The sequence below is a fragment of the Episyrphus balteatus genome, chromosome 3 (genome assembly GCF_945859705.1).
Source record: "Episyrphus balteatus chromosome 3, idEpiBalt1.1, whole genome shotgun sequence".
Lineage (NCBI taxonomy): Eukaryota > Metazoa > Arthropoda > Insecta > Diptera > Syrphidae > Episyrphus > Episyrphus balteatus.
The window spans coordinates 56782906-56801907 of record NC_079136.1 but is presented as its reverse complement, the minus strand read 5'-3'; the positions used below and the strand labels follow the sequence as shown (position 1 = coordinate 56801907).

The window sequence follows — 19002 nt, the reverse complement described above, 5'->3', positions numbered from 1 at the left end:
CACATTGCAATTAATTAAATCTAAAGTCTCGTCGCATTAACTAATATTATTCCAATTGGAATAGAAAAATTTCTCATAAGTTTCAACTTTGATAAGAAGTTTTCGCCAACGACCATACCACGATGAAAATATCGGTTCTCGTCCGATCACCGAAATCAAGCATCGTCGGGCGCGGTTAGTACTTAGATGGGGGACCGCTTGGGAACACCGCGTGTTGTTGGCACACGTGCCTTTTTGCCAGTATAAGGCTCTCTAGTCATACTTTTTTTGTTTTTAATTTTGTATTCTATTTCATGTGTGAAATTTGAAATTTTTTTTTTTTTTTAAATTTCGTATGATTTTTGCCATTGAAAATCGGTTTTATTTGGTATTGTGCTTAGCTACGAATTGTTTAATGTTATTTTTTTGTCATGATGACGAAAAAAGTAAAAAAAAAATAAAATCTGATTTTTTTATGTTTGAAGATTTGACGAACAAATTTTTTTTTTTAACTCTCATAATTTATGTGAACATTTTTTTGTTTTCGCCAACGACCATACCACGATGAAAATATCGGTTCTCGTCCGATCACCGAAATCAAGCATCGTCGGGCGCGGTTAGTACTTAGATGGGGGACCGCTTGGGAACACCGCGTGTTGTTGGCACACGTGCCTTTTTGCCAGTATAAGGCTCTCTAGTCATACTTTTTTGTTTTTAATTTTTTATTCTATTTCATGTGTGAAATTTGAAATTTGTTTTTTTTTTTTTTAATTTCGTATGAGGGCACTACCTAGTGATTTTTGCCATTGAAAATCGGTTTTATTTGGTATTGTGCTTAGCTACGAATTGTTAAATGTTATTTTTTTTGTCATGATGACGAAAAAAGTAAAAAAAAAATAAAATCTGATTTTTTTATGTTTGAAGATTTGACGAACAAATTGTTTTTTTTTTTTAACTCTCATAATTTATGTGAACATTTTTTAAACAGCTCATAAAATAAGTGAATAGTAGTATGTATGTATTTGGTTCGTACTTACGTTAAAGTCATTTAAGTAAGATTTTTCATGTGAGATTTTTTTCTGTACATTTGCATTGAAAGCAGTGCCCCTGAAAGTAGGCAGTGATTTTTTTTTTAAATTTTAAGTCAACTCATAATTTTTTTTTAGAAAAATAAAAAAAAATGTCAAAAATACTTGTTTTGTGGGCTAATTAACATTACATCTATCTTATACTTGCTACTAAAACACCATATGAAATAAAAAAAAAACTAACATTATTTTGTATTTCATGTTGTTATGCCTTAAAGAAACTCAATTCAATCGAAAGGGGTTGAAAACTTGACAACATAATAAATACTGCTCACAACTCACATTGCAATTAATTAAATCTAAAGTCTCGTCGCATTAACTAATATTATTCCAATTGGAATAGAAAAATTTCTCATAAGTTTCAACTTTGATAAGAAGTTTTCGCCAACGACCATACCACGATGAAAATATCGGTTCTCGTCCGATCACCGAAATCAAGCATCGTCGGGCGCGGTTAGTACTTAGATGGGGGACCGCTTGGGAACACCGCGTGTTGTTGGCACACGTGCCTTTTTGCCAGTATAAGGCTCTCTAGTCATACTTTTTTGTTTTTAATTTTTTATTCTATTTCATGTGTGAAATTTGAAATTTGTTTTTTTTTTTTTAATTTCGTATGAGGGCACTACCTAGTGATTTTTGCCATTGAAAATCGGTTTTATTTGGTATTGTGCTTAGCTACGAATTGTTAAATGTTATTTTTTTGTCATGATGACGAAAAAAGTAAAAAAAAAATAAAATCTGATTTTTTTATGTTTGAAGATTTGACGAACAAATTGTTTTTTTTTTTAACTCTCATAATTTATGTGAACATTTTTTAAACAGCTCATAAAATAAGTGAATAGTATGTATGTATTTGGTTCGTACTTACGTTAAAGTCATTTAAGTAAGATTTTTCATGTGAGATTTTTTTCTGTACATTTGCATTGAAAGCAGTGCCCCTGAAAGTAGGCAGTGATTTTTTTTTAAATTTTAAGTCAACTCATAATTTTTTTTTAGAAAAATAAAAAAAAATGTCAAAAATACTTGTTTTGTGGGCTAATTAACATTACATCTATCTTATACTTGCTACTAAAACACCATATGAAATAAAAAAAAAACTAACATTATTTTGTATTTCATGTTGTTATGCCTTAAAGAAACTCAATTCAATCGAAAGGGGTTGAAAACTTGACAACATAATAAATACTGCTCACAACTCACATTGCAATTAATTAAATCTAAAGTCTCGTTGCATTAACTAATATTATTCCAATTGGAATAGAAAAATTTCTCATAAGTTTCAACTTTGATAAGAAGTTTTCGCCAACGACCATACCACGATGAAAATATCGGTTCTCGTCCGATCACCGAAATCAAGCATCGTCGGGCGCGGTTAGTACTTAGATGGGGGACCGCTTGGGAACACCGCGTGTTGTTGGCACACGTGCCTTTTTGCCAGTATAAGGCTCTCTAGTCATACTTTTTTGTTTTTAATTTTTTATTCTATTTCATGTGTGAAATTTGAAATTTGTTTTTTTTTTTTTTAATTTCGTATGAGGGCACTACCTAGTGATTTTTGCCATTGAAAATCGGTTTTATTTGGTATTGTGCTTAGCTACGAATTGTTAAATGTTATTTTTTTGTCATGATGACGAAAAAAGTAAAAAAAAATAAAATCTGATTTTTTTATGTTTGAAGATTTGACGAACAAATTTTTTTTTTTAACTCTCATAATTTATGTGAACATTTTTTAAACAGTCCATAAAATAAGTGAATAGTGTGTATGTATTTGGTTCGTACTTACGTTAAAGTCATTTAAGTAAGATTTTTCATGTGAGATTTTTTTCTGTACATTTGCATTGAAAGCAGTGCCCCTGAAAGTAGGCAGTGATTTTTTTTAAAATTTTAAGTCAACTCATAATTTTTTTTTAGAAAAATAAAAAAAAATGTCAAAAATACTTGTTTTGTGGGCTAATTAACATTACATCTATCTTATACTTGCTACTAAAACACCATATGAAATAAAAAAAAAACTAACATTATTTTGTATTTCATGTTGTTATGCCTTAAAGAAACTCAATTCAATCGAAAGGGGTTGAAAACTTGACAACATAATAAATACTGCTCACAACTCACATTGCAATTAATTAAATCTAAAGTCTCGTTGCATTAACTAATATTATTCCAATTGGAATAGAAAAATTTCTCATAAGTTTCAACTTTGATAAGAAGTTTTCGCCAACGACCATACCACGATGAAAATATCGGTTCTCGTCCGATCACCGAAATCAAGCATCGTCGGGCGCGGTTAGTACTTAGATGGGGGACCGCTTGGGAACACCGCGTGTTGTTGGCACACGTGCCTTTTTGCCAGTATAAGGCTCTCTAGTCATACTTTTTTGTTTTTAATTTTTTATTCTATTTCATGTGTGAAATTTGAAATTTGTTTTTTTTTTTTTAATTTCGTATGAGGGCACTACCTAGTGATTTTTGCCATTGAAAATCGGTTTTATTTGGTATTGTGCTTAGCTACGAATTGTTAAATGTTATTTTTTTTGTCATGATGACGAAAAAAGTAAAAAAAAAATAAAATCTGATTTTTTTATGTTTGAAGATTTGACGAACAAATTGTTTTTTTTTTTAACTCTCATAATTTATGTGAACATTTTTTAAACAGCTCATAAAATAAGTGAATAGTATGTATGTATTTGGTTCGTACTTACGTTAAAGTCATTTAAGTAAGATTTTTCATGTGAGATTTTTTTCTGTACATTTGCATTGAAAGCAGTGCCCCTGAAAGTAGGCAGTGATTTTTTTTTTAAATTTTAAGTCAACTCATAATTTTTTTTTAGAAAAATGAAAAAAAATGTCAAAAATACTTGTTTTGTGGGCTAATTAACATTACATCTATCTTATACTTGCTACTAAAACACCATATGAAATAAAAAAAAAAATAACATTATTTTGTATTTCATGTTGTTATGCCTTAAAGAAACTCAATTCAATCGAAAGGGGTTGAAAACTTGACAACATAATAAATACTGCTCACAACTCACATTGCAATTAATTAAATCTAAAGTCTCGTCGCATTAACTAATATTATTCCAATTGGAATAGAAAAATTTCTCATAAGTTTCAACTTTGATAAGAAGTTTTCGCCAACGACCATACCACGATGAAAATATCGGTTCTCGTCCGATCACCGAAATCAAGCATCGTCGGGCGCGGTTAGTACTTAGATGGGGGACCGCTTGGGAACACCGCGTGTTGTTGGCACACGTGCCTTTTTGCCAGTATAAGGCTCTCTAGTCATACTTTTTTGTTTTTAATTTTTTATTCTATTTCATGTGTGAAATTTGAAATTTGTTTTTTTTTTTTTAATTTCGTATGAGGGCACTACCTAGTGATTTTTGCCATTGAAAATCGGTTTTATTTGGTATTGTGCTTAGCTACGAATTGTTAAATGTTATTTTTTCGTCATCATGACAAAAAAAGTAAAAAAAAAATAAAATCTGATTTTTTTATGTTTGAAGATTTGACGAACAAATTGTTTTTTTTTTAACTCTCATAATTTATGTGAACATTTTTTAAACAGCTCATAAAATAAGTGAATAGTATGTATGTATTTGGTTCGTACTTACGTTAAAGTCATTTAAGTAAGATTTTTCATGTGAGATTTTTTTCTGTACATTTGCATTGAAAGCAGTGCCCCTGAAAGTAGGCAGTGATTTTTTTTAAAATTTTAAGTCAACTCATAATTTTTTTTTAGAAAAATAAAAAAAAATGTCAAAAATACTTGTTTTGTGGGCTAATTAACATTACATCTATCTTATACTTGCTACTAAAACACCATATGAAATAAAAAAAAAAATAACATTATTTTGTATTTCATGTTGTTATGCCTTAAAGAAACTCAATTCAATCGAAAGGGGTTGAAAACTTGACAACATAATAAATACTGCTCACAACTCACATTGCAATTAATTAAATCTAAAGTCTCGTCGCATTAACTAATATTATTCCAATTGGAATAGAAAAATTTCTCATAAGTTTCAACTTTGATAAGAAGTTTTCGCCAACGACCATACCACGATGAAAATATCGGTTCTCGTCCGATCACCGAAATCAAGCATCGTCGGGCGCGGTTAGTACTTAGATGGGGGACCGCTTGGGAACACCGCGTGTTGTTGGCACACGTGCCTTTTTGCCAGTATAAGGCTCTCTAGTCATACTTTTTTTGTTTTTAATTTTGTATTCTATTTCATGTGTGAAATTTGAAATTTTTTTTTTTTTTTAAATTTCGTATGAGGGCACTACCTAGTGATTTTTGCCATTGAAAATCGGTTTTATTTGGTATTGTGCTTAGCTACGAATTGTTTAATGTTATTTTTTTTGTCATGATGACGAAAAAAGTAAAAAAAAAATAAAATCTGATTTTTTTATGTTTGAAGATTTGACGAACAAATTTTTTTTTTTAACTCTCATAATTTATGTGAACATTTTTTAAACAGCCCATAAAATAAGTGAATAGTGTGTATGTATTTGGTTCGTACTTACGTTAAAGTCATTTAAGTAAGATTTTTCATGTGAGATTTTTTTCTGTACATTTGCATTGAAAGCAGTGCCCCTGAAAGTAGGCAGTGATTTTTTTTTAAATTTGAAGTCAACTCATAATTTTTTTTTAGAAAAATAAAAAAAATGTCAAAAATACTTGTTTTGTGGGCTAATTAACATTACATCTATCTTATACTTGCTACTAAAACACCATATGAAATAAAAAAAAAACTAACATTATTTTGTATTTCATGTTGTTATGCCTTAAAGAAACTCAATTCAATCGAAAGGGGTTGAAAACTTGACAACATAATAAATACTGCTCACAACTCACATTGCAATTAATTAAATCTAAAGTCTCGTTGCATTAACTAATATTATTCCAATTGGAATAGAAAAATTTCTCATAAGTTTCAACTTTGATAAGAAGTTTTCGCCAACGACCATACCACGATGAAAATATCGGTTCTCGTCCGATCACCGAAATCAAGCATCGTCGGGCGCGGTTAGTACTTAGATGGGGGACCGCTTGGGAACACCGCGTGTTGTTGGCACACGTGCCTTTTTGCCAGTATAAGGCTCTCTAGTCATACTTTTTTTGTTTTTAATTTTGTATTCTATTTCATGTGTGAAATTTGAAATTTTTTTTTTTTTTTAAATTTCGTATGAGGGCACTACCTAGTGATTTTTGCCATTGAAAATCGGTTTTATTTGGTATTGTGCTTAGCTACGAATTGTTAAATGTTATTTTTTTCGTCATCATGACAAAAAAAGTAAAAAAAAAATAAAATCTGATTTTTTTATGTTTGAAGATTTGACGAACAAATTGTTTTTTTTTTTAACTCTCATAATTTATGTGAACATTTTTTAAACAGCTCATAAAATAAGTGAATAGTATGTATGTATTTGGTTCGTACTTACGTTAAAGTCATTTAAGTAAGATTTTTCATGTGAGATTTTTTTCTGTACATTTGCATTGAAAGCAGTGCCCCTGAAAGTAGGCAGTGATTTTTTTTAAAATTTTAAGTCAACTCATAATTTTTTTTTAGAAAAATAAAAAAAAATGTCAAAAATACTTGTTTTGTGGGCTAATTAACATTACATCTATCTTATACTTGCTACTAAAACACCATATGAAATAAAAAAAAAAATAACATTATTTTGTATTTCATGTTGTTATGCCTTAAAGAAACTCAATTCAATCGAAAGGGGTTGAAAACTTGACAACATAATAAATACTGCTCACAACTCACATTGCAATTAATTAAATCTAAAGTCTCGTCGCATTAACTAATATTATTCCAATTGGAATAGAAAAATTTCTCATAAGTTTCAACTTTGATAAGAAGTTTTCGCCAACGACCATACCACGATGAAAATATCGGTTCTCGTCCGATCACCGAAATCAAGCATCGTCGGGCGCGGTTAGTACTTAGATGGGGGACCGCTTGGGAACACCGCGTGTTGTTGGCACACGTGCCTTTTTGCCAGTATAAGGCTCTCTAGTCATACTTTTTTTGTTTTTAATTTTGTATTCTATTTCATGTGTGAAATTTGAAATTTTTTTTTTTTTTTAAATTTCGTATGAGGGCACTACCTAGTGATTTTTGCCATTGAAAATCGGTTTTATTTGGTATTGTGCTTAGCTACGAATTGTTTAATGTTATTTTTTTTGTCATGATGACGAAAAAAGTAAAAAAAAAATAAAATCTGATTTTTTTATGTTTGAAGATTTGACGAACAAATTGTTTTTTTTTTAACTCTCATAATTTATGTGAACATTTTTTAAACAGCTCATAAAATAAGTGAATAGTATGTATGTATTTGGTTCGTACTTACGTTAAAGTCATTTAAGTAAGATTTTTCATGTGAGATTTTTTTCTGTACATTTGCATTGAAAGCAGTGCCCCTGAAAGTAGGCAGTGATTTTTTTTTAAATTTTAAGTCAACTCATAATTTTTTTTTAGAAAAATAAAAAAAATGTCAAAAATACTTGTTTTGTGGGCTAATTAACATTACATCTATCTTATACTTGCTACTAAAACACCATATGAAATAAAAAAAAAACTAACATTATTTTGTATTTCATGTTGTTATGCCTTAAAGAAACTCAATTCAATCGAAAGGGGTTGAAAACTTGACAACATAATAAATACTGCTCACAACTCACATTGCAATTAATTAAATCTAAAGTCTCGTTGCATTAACTAATATTATTCCAATTGGAATAGAAAAATTTCTCATAAGTTTCAACTTTGATAAGAAGTTTTCGCCAACGACCATACCACGATGAAAATATCGGTTCTCGTCCGATCACCGAAATCAAGCATCGTCGGGCGCGGTTAGTACTTAGATGGGGGACCGCTTGGGAACACCGCGTGTTGTTGGCACACGTGCCTTTTTGCCAGTATAAGGCTCTCTAGTCATACTTTTTTGTTTTTAATTTTTTATTCTATTTCATGTGTGAAATTTGAAATTTGTTTTTTTTTTTTTAATTTCGTATGAGGGCACTACCTAGTGATTTTTGCCATTGAAAATCGGTTTTATTTGGTATTGTGCTTAGCTACGAATTGTTAAATGTTATTTTTTTGTCATGATGACGAAAAAAGTAAAAAAAAAATAAAATCTGATTTTTTTATGTTTGAAGATTTGACGAACAAATTGTTTTTTTTTTAACTCTCATAATTTATGTGAACATTTTTTAAACAGCTCATAAAATAAGTGAATAGTATGTATGTATTTGGTTCGTACTTACGTTAAAGTCATTTAAGTAAGATTTTTCATGTGAGATTTTTTTCTGTACATTTGCATTGAAAGCAGTGCCCCTGAAAGTAGGCAGTGATTTTTTTTAAAATTTTAAGTCAACTCATAATTTTTTTTTAGAAAAATAAAAAAAAATGTCAAAAATACTTGTTTTGTGGGCTAATTAACATTACATCTATCTTATACTTGCTACTAAAACACCATATGAAATAAAAAAAAAACTAACATTATTTTGTATTTCATGTTGTTATGCCTTAAAGAAACTCAATTCAATCGAAAGGGGTTGAAAACTTGACAACATAATAAATACTGCTCACAACTCACATTGCAATTAATTAAATCTAAAGTCTCGTCGCATTAACTAATATTATTCCAATTGGAATAGAAAAATTTCTCATAAGTTTCAACTTTGATAAGAAGTTTTCGCCAACGACCATACCACGATGAAAATATCGGTTCTCGTCCGATCACCGAAATCAAGCATCGTCGGGCGCGGTTAGTACTTAGATGGGGGACCGCTTGGGAACACCGCGTGTTGTTGGCACACGTGCCTTTTTGCCAGTATAAGGCTCTCTAGTCATACTTTTTTGTTTTTAATTTTTTATTCTATTTCATGTGTGAAATTTGAAATTTGTTTTTTTTTTTTTAATTTCGTATGAGGGCACTACCTAGTGATTTTTGCCATTGAAAATCGGTTTTATTTGGTATTGTGCTTAGCTACGAATTGTTAAATGTTATTTTTTTTGTCATGATGACGAAAAAAGTAAAAAAAAAATAAAATCTGATTTTTTTATGTTTGAAGATTTGACGAACAAATTTTTTTTTTTAACTCTCATAATTTATGTGAACATTTTTTAAACAGTCCATAAAATAAGTGAATAGTGTGTATGTATTTGGTTCGTACTTACGTTAAAGTCATTTAAGTAAGATTTTTCATGTGAGATTTTTTTCTGTACATTTGCATTGAAAGCAGTGCCCCTGAAAGTAGGCAGTGATTTTTTTTTAAATTTTAAGTCAACTCATAATTTTTTTTTAGAAAAATAAAAAAAATGTCAAAAATACTTGTTTTGTGGGCTAATTAACATTACATCTATCTTATACTTGCTACTAAAACACCATATGAAATAAAAAAAAAACTAACATTATTTTGTATTTCATGTTGTTATGCCTTAAAGAAACTCAATTCAATCGAAAGGGGTTGAAAACTTGACAACATAATAAATACTGCTCACAACTCACATTGCAATTAATTAAATCTAAAGTCTCGTTGCATTAACTAATATTATTCCAATTGGAATAGAAAAATTTCTCATAAGTTTCAACTTTGATAAGAAGTTTTCGCCAACGACCATACCACGATGAAAATATCGGTTCTCGTCCGATCACCGAAATCAAGCATCGTCGGGCGCGGTTAGTACTTAGATGGGGGACCGCTTGGGAACACCGCGTGTTGTTGGCACACGTGCCTTTTTGCCAGTATAAGGCTCTCTAGTCATACTTTTTTGTTTTTAATTTTTTATTCTATTTCATGTGTGAAATTTGAAATTTGTTTTTTTTTTTTTTAATTTCGTATGAGGGCACTACCTAGTGATTTTTGCCATTGAAAATCGGTTTTATTTGGTATTGTGCTTAGCTACGAATTGTTAAATGTTTTTTTTTTGTCATGATGACGAAAAAAGTAAAAAAAAAATAAAATCTGATTTTTTTATGTTTGAAGATTTGACGAACAAATTGTTTTTTTTTTTAACTCTCATAATTTATGTGAACATTTTTTAAACAGCTCATAAAATAAGTGAATAGTATGTATGTATTTGGTTCGTACTTACGTTAAAGTCATTTAAGTAAGATTTTTCATGTGAGATTTTTTTCTGTACATTTGCATTGAAAGCAGTGCCCCTGAAAGTAGGCAGTGATTTTTTTTAAAATTTTAAGTCAACTCATAATTTTTTTTTAGAAAAATAAAAAAAAATGTCAAAAATACTTGTTTTGTGGGCTAATTAACATTACATCTATCTTATACTTGCTACTAAAACACCATATGAAATAAAAAAAAAACTAACATTATTTTGTATTTCATGTTGTTATGCCTTAAAGAAACTCAATTCAATCGAAAGGGGTTGAAAACTTGACAACATAATAAATACTGCTCACAACTCACATTGCAATTAATTAAATCTAAAGTCTCGTTGCATTAACTAATATTATTCCAATTGGAATAGAAAAATTTCTCATAAGTTTCAACTTTGATAAGAAGTTTTCGCCAACGACCATACCACGATGAAAATATCGGTTCTCGTCCGATCACCGAAATCAAGCATCGTCGGGCGCGGTTAGTACTTAGATGGGGGACCGCTTGGGAACACCGCGTGTTGTTGGCACACGTGCCTTTTTGCCAGTATAAGGCTCTCTAGTCATACTTTTTTGTTTTTAATTTTTTATTCTATTTCATGTGTGAAATTTGAAATTTGTTTTTTTTTTTTTAATTTCGTATGAGGGCACTACCTAGTGATTTTTGCCATTGAAAATCGGTTTTATTTGGTATTGTGCTTAGCTACGAATTGTTAAATGTTATTTTTTTTGTCATGATGACGAAAAAAGTAAAAAAAAAATAAAATCTGATTTTTTTATGTTTGAAGATTTGACGAACAAATTGTTTTTTTTTTTAACTCTCATAATTTATGTGAACATTTTTTAAACAGCTCATAAAATAAGTGAATAGTATGTATGTATTTGGTTCGTACTTACGTTAAAGTCATTTAAGTAAGATTTTTCATGTGAGATTTTTTTCTGTACATTTGCATTGAAAGCAGTGCCCCTGAAAGTAGGCAGTGATTTTTTTTTTAAATTTTAAGTCAACTCATAATTTTTTTTTAGAAAAATAAAAAAAAATGTCAAAAATACTTGTTTTGTGGGCTAATTAACATTACATCTATCTTATACTTGCTACTAAAACACCATATGAAATAAAAAAAAACTAACATTATTTTGTATTTCATGTTGTTATGCCTTAAAGAAACTCAATTCAATCGAAAGGGGTTGAAAACTTGACAACATAATAAATACTGCTCACAACTCACATTGCAATTAATTAAATCTAAAGTCTCGTCGCATTAACTAATATTATTCCAATTGGAATAGAAAAATTTCTCATAAGTTTCAACTTTGATAAGAAGTTTTCGCCAACGACCATACCACGATGAAAATATCGGTTCTCGTCCGATCACCGAAATCAAGCATCGTCGGGCGCGGTTAGTACTTAGATGGGGGACCGCTTGGGAACACCGCGTGTTGTTGGCACACGTGCCTTTTTGCCAGTATAAGGCTCTCTAGTCATACTTTTTTTGTTTTTAATTTTGTATTCTATTTCATGTGTGAAATTTGAAATTTTTTTTTTTTTTTAAATTTCGTATGAGGGCACTACCTAGTGATTTTTGCCATTGAAAATCGGTTTTATTTGGTATTGTGCTTAGCTACGAATTGTTAAATGTTATTTTTTTGTCATGATGACGAAAAAAGTAAAAAAAAAATAAAATCTGATTTTTTTATGTTTGAAGATTTGACGAACAAATTGTTTTTTTTTTTAACTCTCATAATTTATGTGAACATTTTTTAAACAGCTCATAAAATAAGTGAATAGTATGTATGTATTTGGTTCGTACTTACGTTAAAGTCATTTAAGTAAGATTTTTCATGTGAGATTTTTTTCTGTACATTTGCATTGAAAGCAGTGCCCCTGAAAGTAGGCAGTGATTTTTTTTTAAATTTTAAGTCAACTCATAATTTTTTTTTAGAAAAATAAAAAAAAATGTCAAAAATACTTGTTTTGTGGGCTAATTAACATTACATCTATCTTATACTTGCTACTAAAACACCATATGAAATAAAAAAAAAACTAACATTATTTTGTATTTCATGTTGTTATGCCTTAAAGAAACTCAATTCAATCGAAAGGGGTTGAAAACTTGACAACATAATAAATACTGCTCACAACTCACATTGCAATTAATTAAATCTAAAGTCTCGTTGCATTAACTAATATTATTCCAATTGGAATAGAAAAATTTCTCATAAGTTTCAACTTTGATAAGAAGTTTTCGCCAACGACCATACCACGATGAAAATATCGGTTCTCGTCCGATCACCGAAATCAAGCATCGTCGGGCGCGGTTAGTACTTAGATGGGGGACCGCTTGGGAACACCGCGTGTTGTTGGCACACGTGCCTTTTTGCCAGTATAAGGCTCTCTAGTCATACTTTTTTGTTTTTAATTTTTTATTCTATTTCATGTGTGAAATTTGAAATTTGTTTTTTTTTTTTTTAATTTCGTATGAGGGCACTACCTAGTGATTTTTGCCATTGAAAATCGGTTTTATTTGGTATTGTGCTTAGCTACGAATTGTTAAATGTTATTTTTTTGTCATGATGACGAAAAAAGTAAAAAAAAAATAAAATCTGATTTTTTTATGTTTGAAGATTTGACGAACAAATTGTTTTTTTTTTAACTCTCATAATTTATGTGAACATTTTTTAAACAGCTCATAAAATAAGTGAATAGTATGTATGTATTTGGTTCGTACTTACGTTAAAGTCATTTAAGTAAGATTTTTCATGTGAGATTTTTTTCTGTACATTTGCATTGAAAGCAGTGCCCCTGAAAGTAGGTAGTGATTTTTTTTTAAATTTTAAGTCAACTCATAATTTTTTTTTAGAAAAATAAAAAAAAATGTCAAAAATACTTGTTTTGTGGGCTAATTAACATTACATCTATCTTATACTTGCTACTAAAACACCATATGAAATAAAAAAAAAACTAACATTATTTTGTATTTCATGTTGTTATGCCTTAAAGAAACTCAATTCAATCGAAAGGGGTTGAAAACTTGACAACATAATAAATACTGCTCACAACTCACATTGCAATTAATTAAATCTAAAGTCTCGTCGCATTAACTAATATTATTCCAATTGGAATAGAAAAATTTCTCATAAGTTTCAACTTTGATAAGAAGTTTTCGCCAACGACCATACCACGATGAAAATATCGGTTCTCGTCCGATCACCGAAATCAAGCATCGTCGGGCGCGGTTAGTACTTAGATGGGGGACCGCTTGGGAACACCGCGTGTTGTTGGCACACGTGCCTTTTTGCCAGTATAAGGCTCTCTAGTCATACTTTTTTGTTTTTAATTTTTTATTCTATTTCATGTGTGAAATTTGAAATTTGTTTTTTTTTTTTTTTAATTTCGTATGAGGGCACTACCTAGTGATTTTTGCCATTGAAAATCGGTTTTATTTGGTATTGTGCTTAGCTACGAATTGTTAAATGTTATTTTTTTTGTCATGATGACGAAAAAAGTAAAAAAAAAATAAAATCTGATTTTTTTATGTTTGAAGATTTGACGAACAAATTGTTTTTTTTTTTAACTCTCATAATTTATGTGAACATTTTTTAAACAGCTCATAAAATAAGTGAATAGTATGTATGTATTTGGTTCGTACTTACGTTAAAGTCATTTAAGTAAGATTTTTCATGTGAGATTTTTTTCTGTACATTTGCATTGAAAGCAGTGCCCCTGAAAGTAGGCAGTGATTTTTTTTTAAATTTTAAGTCAACTCATAATTTTTTTTTAGAAAAATAAAAAAAAATGTCAAAAATACTTGTTTTGTGGGCTAATTAACATTACATCTATCTTATACTTGCTACTAAAACACCATATGAAATAAAAAAAAAACTAACATTATTTTGTATTTCATGTTGTTATGCCTTAAAGAAACTCAATTCAATCGAAAGGGGTTGAAAACTTGACAACATAATAAATACTGCTCACAACTCACATTGCAATTAATTAAATCTAAAGTCTCGTTGCATTAACTAATATTATTCCAATTGGAATAGAAAAATTTCTCATAAGTTTCAACTTTGATAAGAAGTTTTCGCCAACGACCATACCACGATGAAAATATCGGTTCTCGTCCGATCACCGAAATCAAGCATCGTCGGGCGCGGTTAGTACTTAGATGGGGGACCGCTTGGGAACACCGCGTGTTGTTGGCACACGTGCCTTTTTGCCAGTATAAGGCTCTCTAGTCATACTTTTTTGTTTTTAATTTTTTATTCTATTTCATGTGTGAAATTTGAAATTTGTTTTTTTTTTTTTTAATTTCGTATGAGGGCACTACCTAGTCATTTTTGCCATTGAAAATCGGTTTTATTTGGTATTGTGCTTAGCTACGAATTGTTAAATGTTATTTTTTTGTCATGATGACGAAAAAAGTAAAAAAAAAAAAAAAATAAAATCTGATTTTTTTATGTTTGAAGATTTGACGAACAAATTGTTTTTTTTTTAACTCTCATAATTTATGTGAACATTTTTTAAACAGCTCATAAAATAAGTGAATAGTATGTATGTATTTGGTTCGTACTTACGTTAAAGTCATTTAAGTAAGATTTTTCATGTGAGATTTTTTTCTGTACATTTGCATTGAAAGCAGTGCCCCTGAAAGTAGGCAGTGATTTTTTTTTTAAATTTTAAGTCAACTCATAATTTTTTTTTAGAAAAATAAAAAAAAATGTCAAAAATACTTGTTTTGTGGGCTAATTAACATTACATCTATCTTATACTTGCTACTAAAGCCTTAAAGAAACTCAATTCAATCGAAAGGGGTTGAAAACTTGACAACATAATAAATACTGCTCACAACTCACATTGCAATTAATTAAATCTAAAGTCTCGTTGCATTAACTAATATTATTCCAATTGGAATAGAAAAATTTCTCATAAGTTTCAACTTTGATAAGAAGTTTTCGCCAACGACCATACCACGATGAAAATATCGGTTCTCGTCCGATCACCGAAATCAAGCATCGTCGGGCGCGGTTAGTACTTAGATGGGGGACCGCTTGGGAACACCGCGTGTTGTTGGCACACGTGCCTTTTTGCCAGTATAAGGCTCTCTAGTCATACTTTTTTTGTTTTTAATTTTGTATTCTATTTCATGTGTGAAATTTGAAATTTTTTTTTTTTTTTAAATTTCGTATGAGGGCACTACCTAGTGATTTTTGCCATTGAAAATCGGTTTTATTTGGTATTGTGCTTAGCTACGAATTGTTAAATGTTATTTTTTTGTCATGATGACAAAAAAAGTAAAAAAAAAATAAAATCTGATTTTTTTATGTTTGAAGATTTGACGAACAAATTGTTTTTTTTTTTAACTCTCATAATTTATGTGAACATTTTTTAAACAGCTCATAAAATAAGTGAATAGTATGTATGTATTTGGTTCGTACTTACGTTAAAGTCATTTAAGTAAGATTTTTCATGTGAGATTTTTTTCTGTACATTTGCATTGAAAGCAGTGCCCCTGAAAGTAGGCAGTGATTTTTTTTAAAATTTTAAGTCAACTCATAATTTTTTTTTAGAAAAATAAAAAAAAATGTCAAAAATACTTGTTTTGTGGGCTAATTAACATTACATCTATCTTATACTTGCTACTAAAACACCATATGAAATAAAAAAAAAAATAACATTATTTTGTATTTCATGTTGTTATGCCTTAAAGAAACTCAATTCAATCGAAAGGGGTTGAAAACTTGACAACATAATAAATACTGCTCACAACTCACATTGCAATTAATTAAATCTAAAGTCTCGTCGCATTAACTAATATTATTCCAATTGGAATAGAAAAATTTCTCATAAGTTTCAACTTTGATAAGAAGTTTTCGCCAACGACCATACCACGATGAAAATATCGGTTCTCGTCCGATCACCGAAATCAAGCATCGTCGGGCGCGGTTAGTACTTAGATGGGGGACCGCTTGGGAACACCGCGTGTTGTTGGCACACGTGCCTTTTTGCCAGTATAAGGCTCTCTAGTCATACTTTTTTTGTTTTTAATTTTGTATTCTATTTCATGTGTGAAATTTGAAATTTTTTTTTTTTTTTAAATTTCGTATGAGGGCACTACCTAGTGATTTTTGCCATTGAAAATCGGTTTTATTTGGTATTGTGCTTAGCTACGAATTGTTTAATGTTATTTTTTTTGTCATGATGACGAAAAAAGTAAAAAAAAAATAAAATCTGATTTTTTTATGTTTGAAGATTTGACGAACAAATTGTTTTTTTTTTAACTCTCATAATTTATGTGAACATTTTTTAAACAGCTCATAAAATAAGTGAATAGTATGTATGTATTTGGTTCGTACTTACGTTAAAGTCATTTAAGTAAGATTTTTCATGTGAGATTTTTTTCTGTACATTTGCATTGAAAGCAGTGCCCCTGAAAGTAGGCAGTGATTTTTTTTTAAATTTTAAGTCAACTCATAATTTTTTTTTAGAAAAATAAAAAAAATGTCAAAAATACTTGTTTTGTGGGCTAATTAACATTACATCTATCTTATACTTGCTACTAAAACACCATATGAAATAAAAAAAAAACTAACATTATTTTGTATTTCATGTTGTTATGCCTTAAAGAAACTCAATTCAATCGAAAGGGGTTGAAAACTTGACAACATAATAAATACTGCTCACAACTCACATTGCAATTAATTAAATCTAAAGTCTCGTTGCATTAACTAATATTATTCCAATTGGAATAGAAAAATTTCTCATAAGTTTCAACTTTGATAAGAAGTTTTCGCCAACGACCATACCACGATGAAAATATCGGTTCTCGTCCGATCACCGAAATCAAGCATCGTCGGGCGCGGTTAGTACTTAGATGGGGGACCGCTTGGGAACACCGCGTGTTGTTGGCACACGTGCCTTTTTGCCAGTATAAGGCTCTCTAGTCATACTTTTTTGTTTTTAATTTTTTATTCTATTTCATGTGTGAAATTTGAAATTTGTTTTTTTTTTTTTAATTTCGTATGAGGGCACTACCTAGTGATTTTTGCCATTGAAAATCGGTTTTATTTGGTATTGTGCTTAGCTACGAATTGTTAAATGTTATTTTTTTGTCATGATGACGAAAAAAGTAAAAAAAAAATAAAATCTGATTTTTTTATGTTTGAAGATTTGACGAACAAATTGTTTTTTTTTTAACTCTCATAATTTATGTGAACATTTTTTAAACAGCTCATAAAATAAGTGAATAGTATGTATGTATTTGGTTCGTACTTACGTTAAAGTCATTTAAGTAAGATTTTTCATGTGAGATTTTTTTCTGTACATTTGCATTGAAAGCAGTGCCCCTGAAAGTAGGCAGTGATTTTTTTTAAAATTTTAAGTCAACTCATAATTTTTTTTTAGAAAAATAAAAAAAAATGTCAAAAATACTTGTTTTGTGGGCTAATTAACATTACATCTATCTTATACTTGCTACTAAAACACCATATGAAATAAAAAAAAAACTAACATTATTTTGTATTTCATGTTGTTATGCCTTAAAGAAACTCAATTCAATCGAAAGGGGTTGAAAACTTGACAACATAATAAATACTGCTCACAACTCACATTGCAATTAATTAAATCTAAAGTCTCGTCGCATTAACTAATATTATTCCAATTGGAATAGAAAAATTTCTCATAAGTTTCAACTTTGATAAGAAGTTTTCGCCAACGACCATACCACGATGAAAATATCGGTTCTCGTCCGATCACCGAAATCAAGCATCGTCGGGCGCGGTTAGTACTTAGATGGGGGACCGCTTGGGAACACCGCGTGTTGTTGGCACACGTGCCTTTTTGCCAGTATAAGGCTCTCTAGTCATACTTTTTTGTTTTTAATTTTTTATTCTATTTCATGTGTGAAATTTGAAATTTGTTTTTTTTTTTTTAATTTCGTATGAGGGCACTACCTAGTGATTTTTGCCATTGAAAATCGGTTTTATTTGGTATTGTGCTTAGCTACGAATTGTTAAATGTTATTTTTTTTGTCATGATGACGAAAAAAGTAAAAAAAAAATAAAATCTGATTTTTTTATGTTTGAAGATTTGACGAACAAATTTTTTTTTTTAACTCTCATAATTTATGTGAACATTTTTTAAACAGTCCATAAAATAAGTGAATAGTGTGTATGTATTTGGTTCGTACTTACGTTAAAGTCATTTAAGTAAGATTTTTCATGTGAGATTTTTTTCTGTACATTTGCATTGAAAGCAGTGCCCCTGAAAGTAGGCAGTGATTTTTTTTTAAATTTTAAGTCAACTCATAATTTTTTTTTAGAAAAATAAAAAAAATGTCAAAAATACTTGTTTTGTGGGCTAATTAACATTACATCTATCTTATACTTGCTACTAAAACACCATATGAAATAAAAAAAAAACTAACATTATTTTGTATTTCATGTTGTTATGCCTTAAAGAAACTCAATTCAATCGAAAGGGGTTGAAAACTTGACAACATAATAAATACTGCTCACAACTCACATTGCAATTAATTAAATCTAAAGTCTCGTTGCATTAACTAATATTATTCCAATTGGAATAGAAAAATTTCTCATAAGTTTCAACTTTGATAAGAAGTTTTCGCCAACGACCATACCACGATGAAAATATCGGTTCTCGTCCGATCACCGAAATCAAGCATCGTCGGGCGCGGTTAGTACTTAGATGGGGGACCGCTTGGGAACACCGCGTGTTGTTGGCACACGTGCCTTTTTGCCAGTATAAGGCTCTCTAGTCATACTTTTTTGT

At 29.8% G+C, this 19002-nt stretch overlaps 22 non-coding genes across 22 annotated transcripts; all 22 read left to right on the top strand.

The window, feature by feature from the left end:
• The first annotated feature begins 104 nt into the window (after window positions 1–104).
• On the top strand, window positions 105–223 carry LOC129917256 (5S ribosomal RNA). Its single transcript, XR_008772625.1, has one exon. It is a non-coding gene; the product is annotated as a 5S ribosomal RNA (ribosomal RNA).
• Window positions 224–525: 302 nt separating this feature from the next.
• LOC129917471 (5S ribosomal RNA) lies at window positions 526–644 on the top strand. Its single transcript, XR_008772826.1, has one exon. It is a non-coding gene; the product is annotated as a 5S ribosomal RNA (ribosomal RNA).
• An 806-nt stretch (window positions 645–1450) lies between these two features.
• Window positions 1451–1569, top strand: LOC129917470 (5S ribosomal RNA). The gene has a single exon (XR_008772825.1). It is a non-coding gene; the product is annotated as a 5S ribosomal RNA (ribosomal RNA).
• A 799-nt stretch (window positions 1570–2368) lies between these two features.
• Window positions 2369–2487, top strand: LOC129917469 (5S ribosomal RNA). Its single transcript, XR_008772824.1, has one exon. It is a non-coding gene; the product is annotated as a 5S ribosomal RNA (ribosomal RNA).
• Window positions 2488–3283: 796 nt separating this feature from the next.
• On the top strand, window positions 3284–3402 carry LOC129917468 (5S ribosomal RNA). The gene has a single exon (XR_008772823.1). It is a non-coding gene; the product is annotated as a 5S ribosomal RNA (ribosomal RNA).
• An 801-nt stretch (window positions 3403–4203) lies between these two features.
• Window positions 4204–4322, top strand: LOC129917467 (5S ribosomal RNA). The gene has a single exon (XR_008772822.1). It is a non-coding gene; the product is annotated as a 5S ribosomal RNA (ribosomal RNA).
• Window positions 4323–5120: 798 nt separating this feature from the next.
• Window positions 5121–5239, top strand: LOC129917465 (5S ribosomal RNA). Its single transcript, XR_008772820.1, has one exon. It is a non-coding gene; the product is annotated as a 5S ribosomal RNA (ribosomal RNA).
• A 796-nt stretch (window positions 5240–6035) lies between these two features.
• LOC129917464 (5S ribosomal RNA) lies at window positions 6036–6154 on the top strand. The gene has a single exon (XR_008772819.1). It is a non-coding gene; the product is annotated as a 5S ribosomal RNA (ribosomal RNA).
• Window positions 6155–6954: 800 nt separating this feature from the next.
• LOC129917463 (5S ribosomal RNA) lies at window positions 6955–7073 on the top strand. The gene has a single exon (XR_008772818.1). It is a non-coding gene; the product is annotated as a 5S ribosomal RNA (ribosomal RNA).
• Window positions 7074–7871: 798 nt separating this feature from the next.
• On the top strand, window positions 7872–7990 carry LOC129917462 (5S ribosomal RNA). The gene has a single exon (XR_008772817.1). It is a non-coding gene; the product is annotated as a 5S ribosomal RNA (ribosomal RNA).
• A 798-nt stretch (window positions 7991–8788) lies between these two features.
• On the top strand, window positions 8789–8907 carry LOC129917461 (5S ribosomal RNA). Its single transcript, XR_008772816.1, has one exon. It is a non-coding gene; the product is annotated as a 5S ribosomal RNA (ribosomal RNA).
• A 796-nt stretch (window positions 8908–9703) lies between these two features.
• Window positions 9704–9822, top strand: LOC129917460 (5S ribosomal RNA). Its single transcript, XR_008772815.1, has one exon. It is a non-coding gene; the product is annotated as a 5S ribosomal RNA (ribosomal RNA).
• Window positions 9823–10622: 800 nt separating this feature from the next.
• LOC129917459 (5S ribosomal RNA) lies at window positions 10623–10741 on the top strand. The gene has a single exon (XR_008772814.1). It is a non-coding gene; the product is annotated as a 5S ribosomal RNA (ribosomal RNA).
• An 800-nt stretch (window positions 10742–11541) lies between these two features.
• Window positions 11542–11660, top strand: LOC129917458 (5S ribosomal RNA). Its single transcript, XR_008772813.1, has one exon. It is a non-coding gene; the product is annotated as a 5S ribosomal RNA (ribosomal RNA).
• Window positions 11661–12459: 799 nt separating this feature from the next.
• On the top strand, window positions 12460–12578 carry LOC129917457 (5S ribosomal RNA). Its single transcript, XR_008772812.1, has one exon. It is a non-coding gene; the product is annotated as a 5S ribosomal RNA (ribosomal RNA).
• A 799-nt stretch (window positions 12579–13377) lies between these two features.
• On the top strand, window positions 13378–13496 carry LOC129917456 (5S ribosomal RNA). Its single transcript, XR_008772811.1, has one exon. It is a non-coding gene; the product is annotated as a 5S ribosomal RNA (ribosomal RNA).
• Window positions 13497–14298: 802 nt separating this feature from the next.
• On the top strand, window positions 14299–14417 carry LOC129917454 (5S ribosomal RNA). Its single transcript, XR_008772809.1, has one exon. It is a non-coding gene; the product is annotated as a 5S ribosomal RNA (ribosomal RNA).
• A 752-nt stretch (window positions 14418–15169) lies between these two features.
• LOC129917453 (5S ribosomal RNA) lies at window positions 15170–15288 on the top strand. Its single transcript, XR_008772808.1, has one exon. It is a non-coding gene; the product is annotated as a 5S ribosomal RNA (ribosomal RNA).
• A 799-nt stretch (window positions 15289–16087) lies between these two features.
• On the top strand, window positions 16088–16206 carry LOC129917452 (5S ribosomal RNA). The gene has a single exon (XR_008772807.1). It is a non-coding gene; the product is annotated as a 5S ribosomal RNA (ribosomal RNA).
• Window positions 16207–17004: 798 nt separating this feature from the next.
• LOC129917451 (5S ribosomal RNA) lies at window positions 17005–17123 on the top strand. The gene has a single exon (XR_008772806.1). It is a non-coding gene; the product is annotated as a 5S ribosomal RNA (ribosomal RNA).
• Window positions 17124–17921: 798 nt separating this feature from the next.
• LOC129917450 (5S ribosomal RNA) lies at window positions 17922–18040 on the top strand. The gene has a single exon (XR_008772805.1). It is a non-coding gene; the product is annotated as a 5S ribosomal RNA (ribosomal RNA).
• A 796-nt stretch (window positions 18041–18836) lies between these two features.
• LOC129917449 (5S ribosomal RNA) lies at window positions 18837–18955 on the top strand. The gene has a single exon (XR_008772804.1). It is a non-coding gene; the product is annotated as a 5S ribosomal RNA (ribosomal RNA).
• Window positions 18956–19002: the final 47 nt, after the last annotated feature.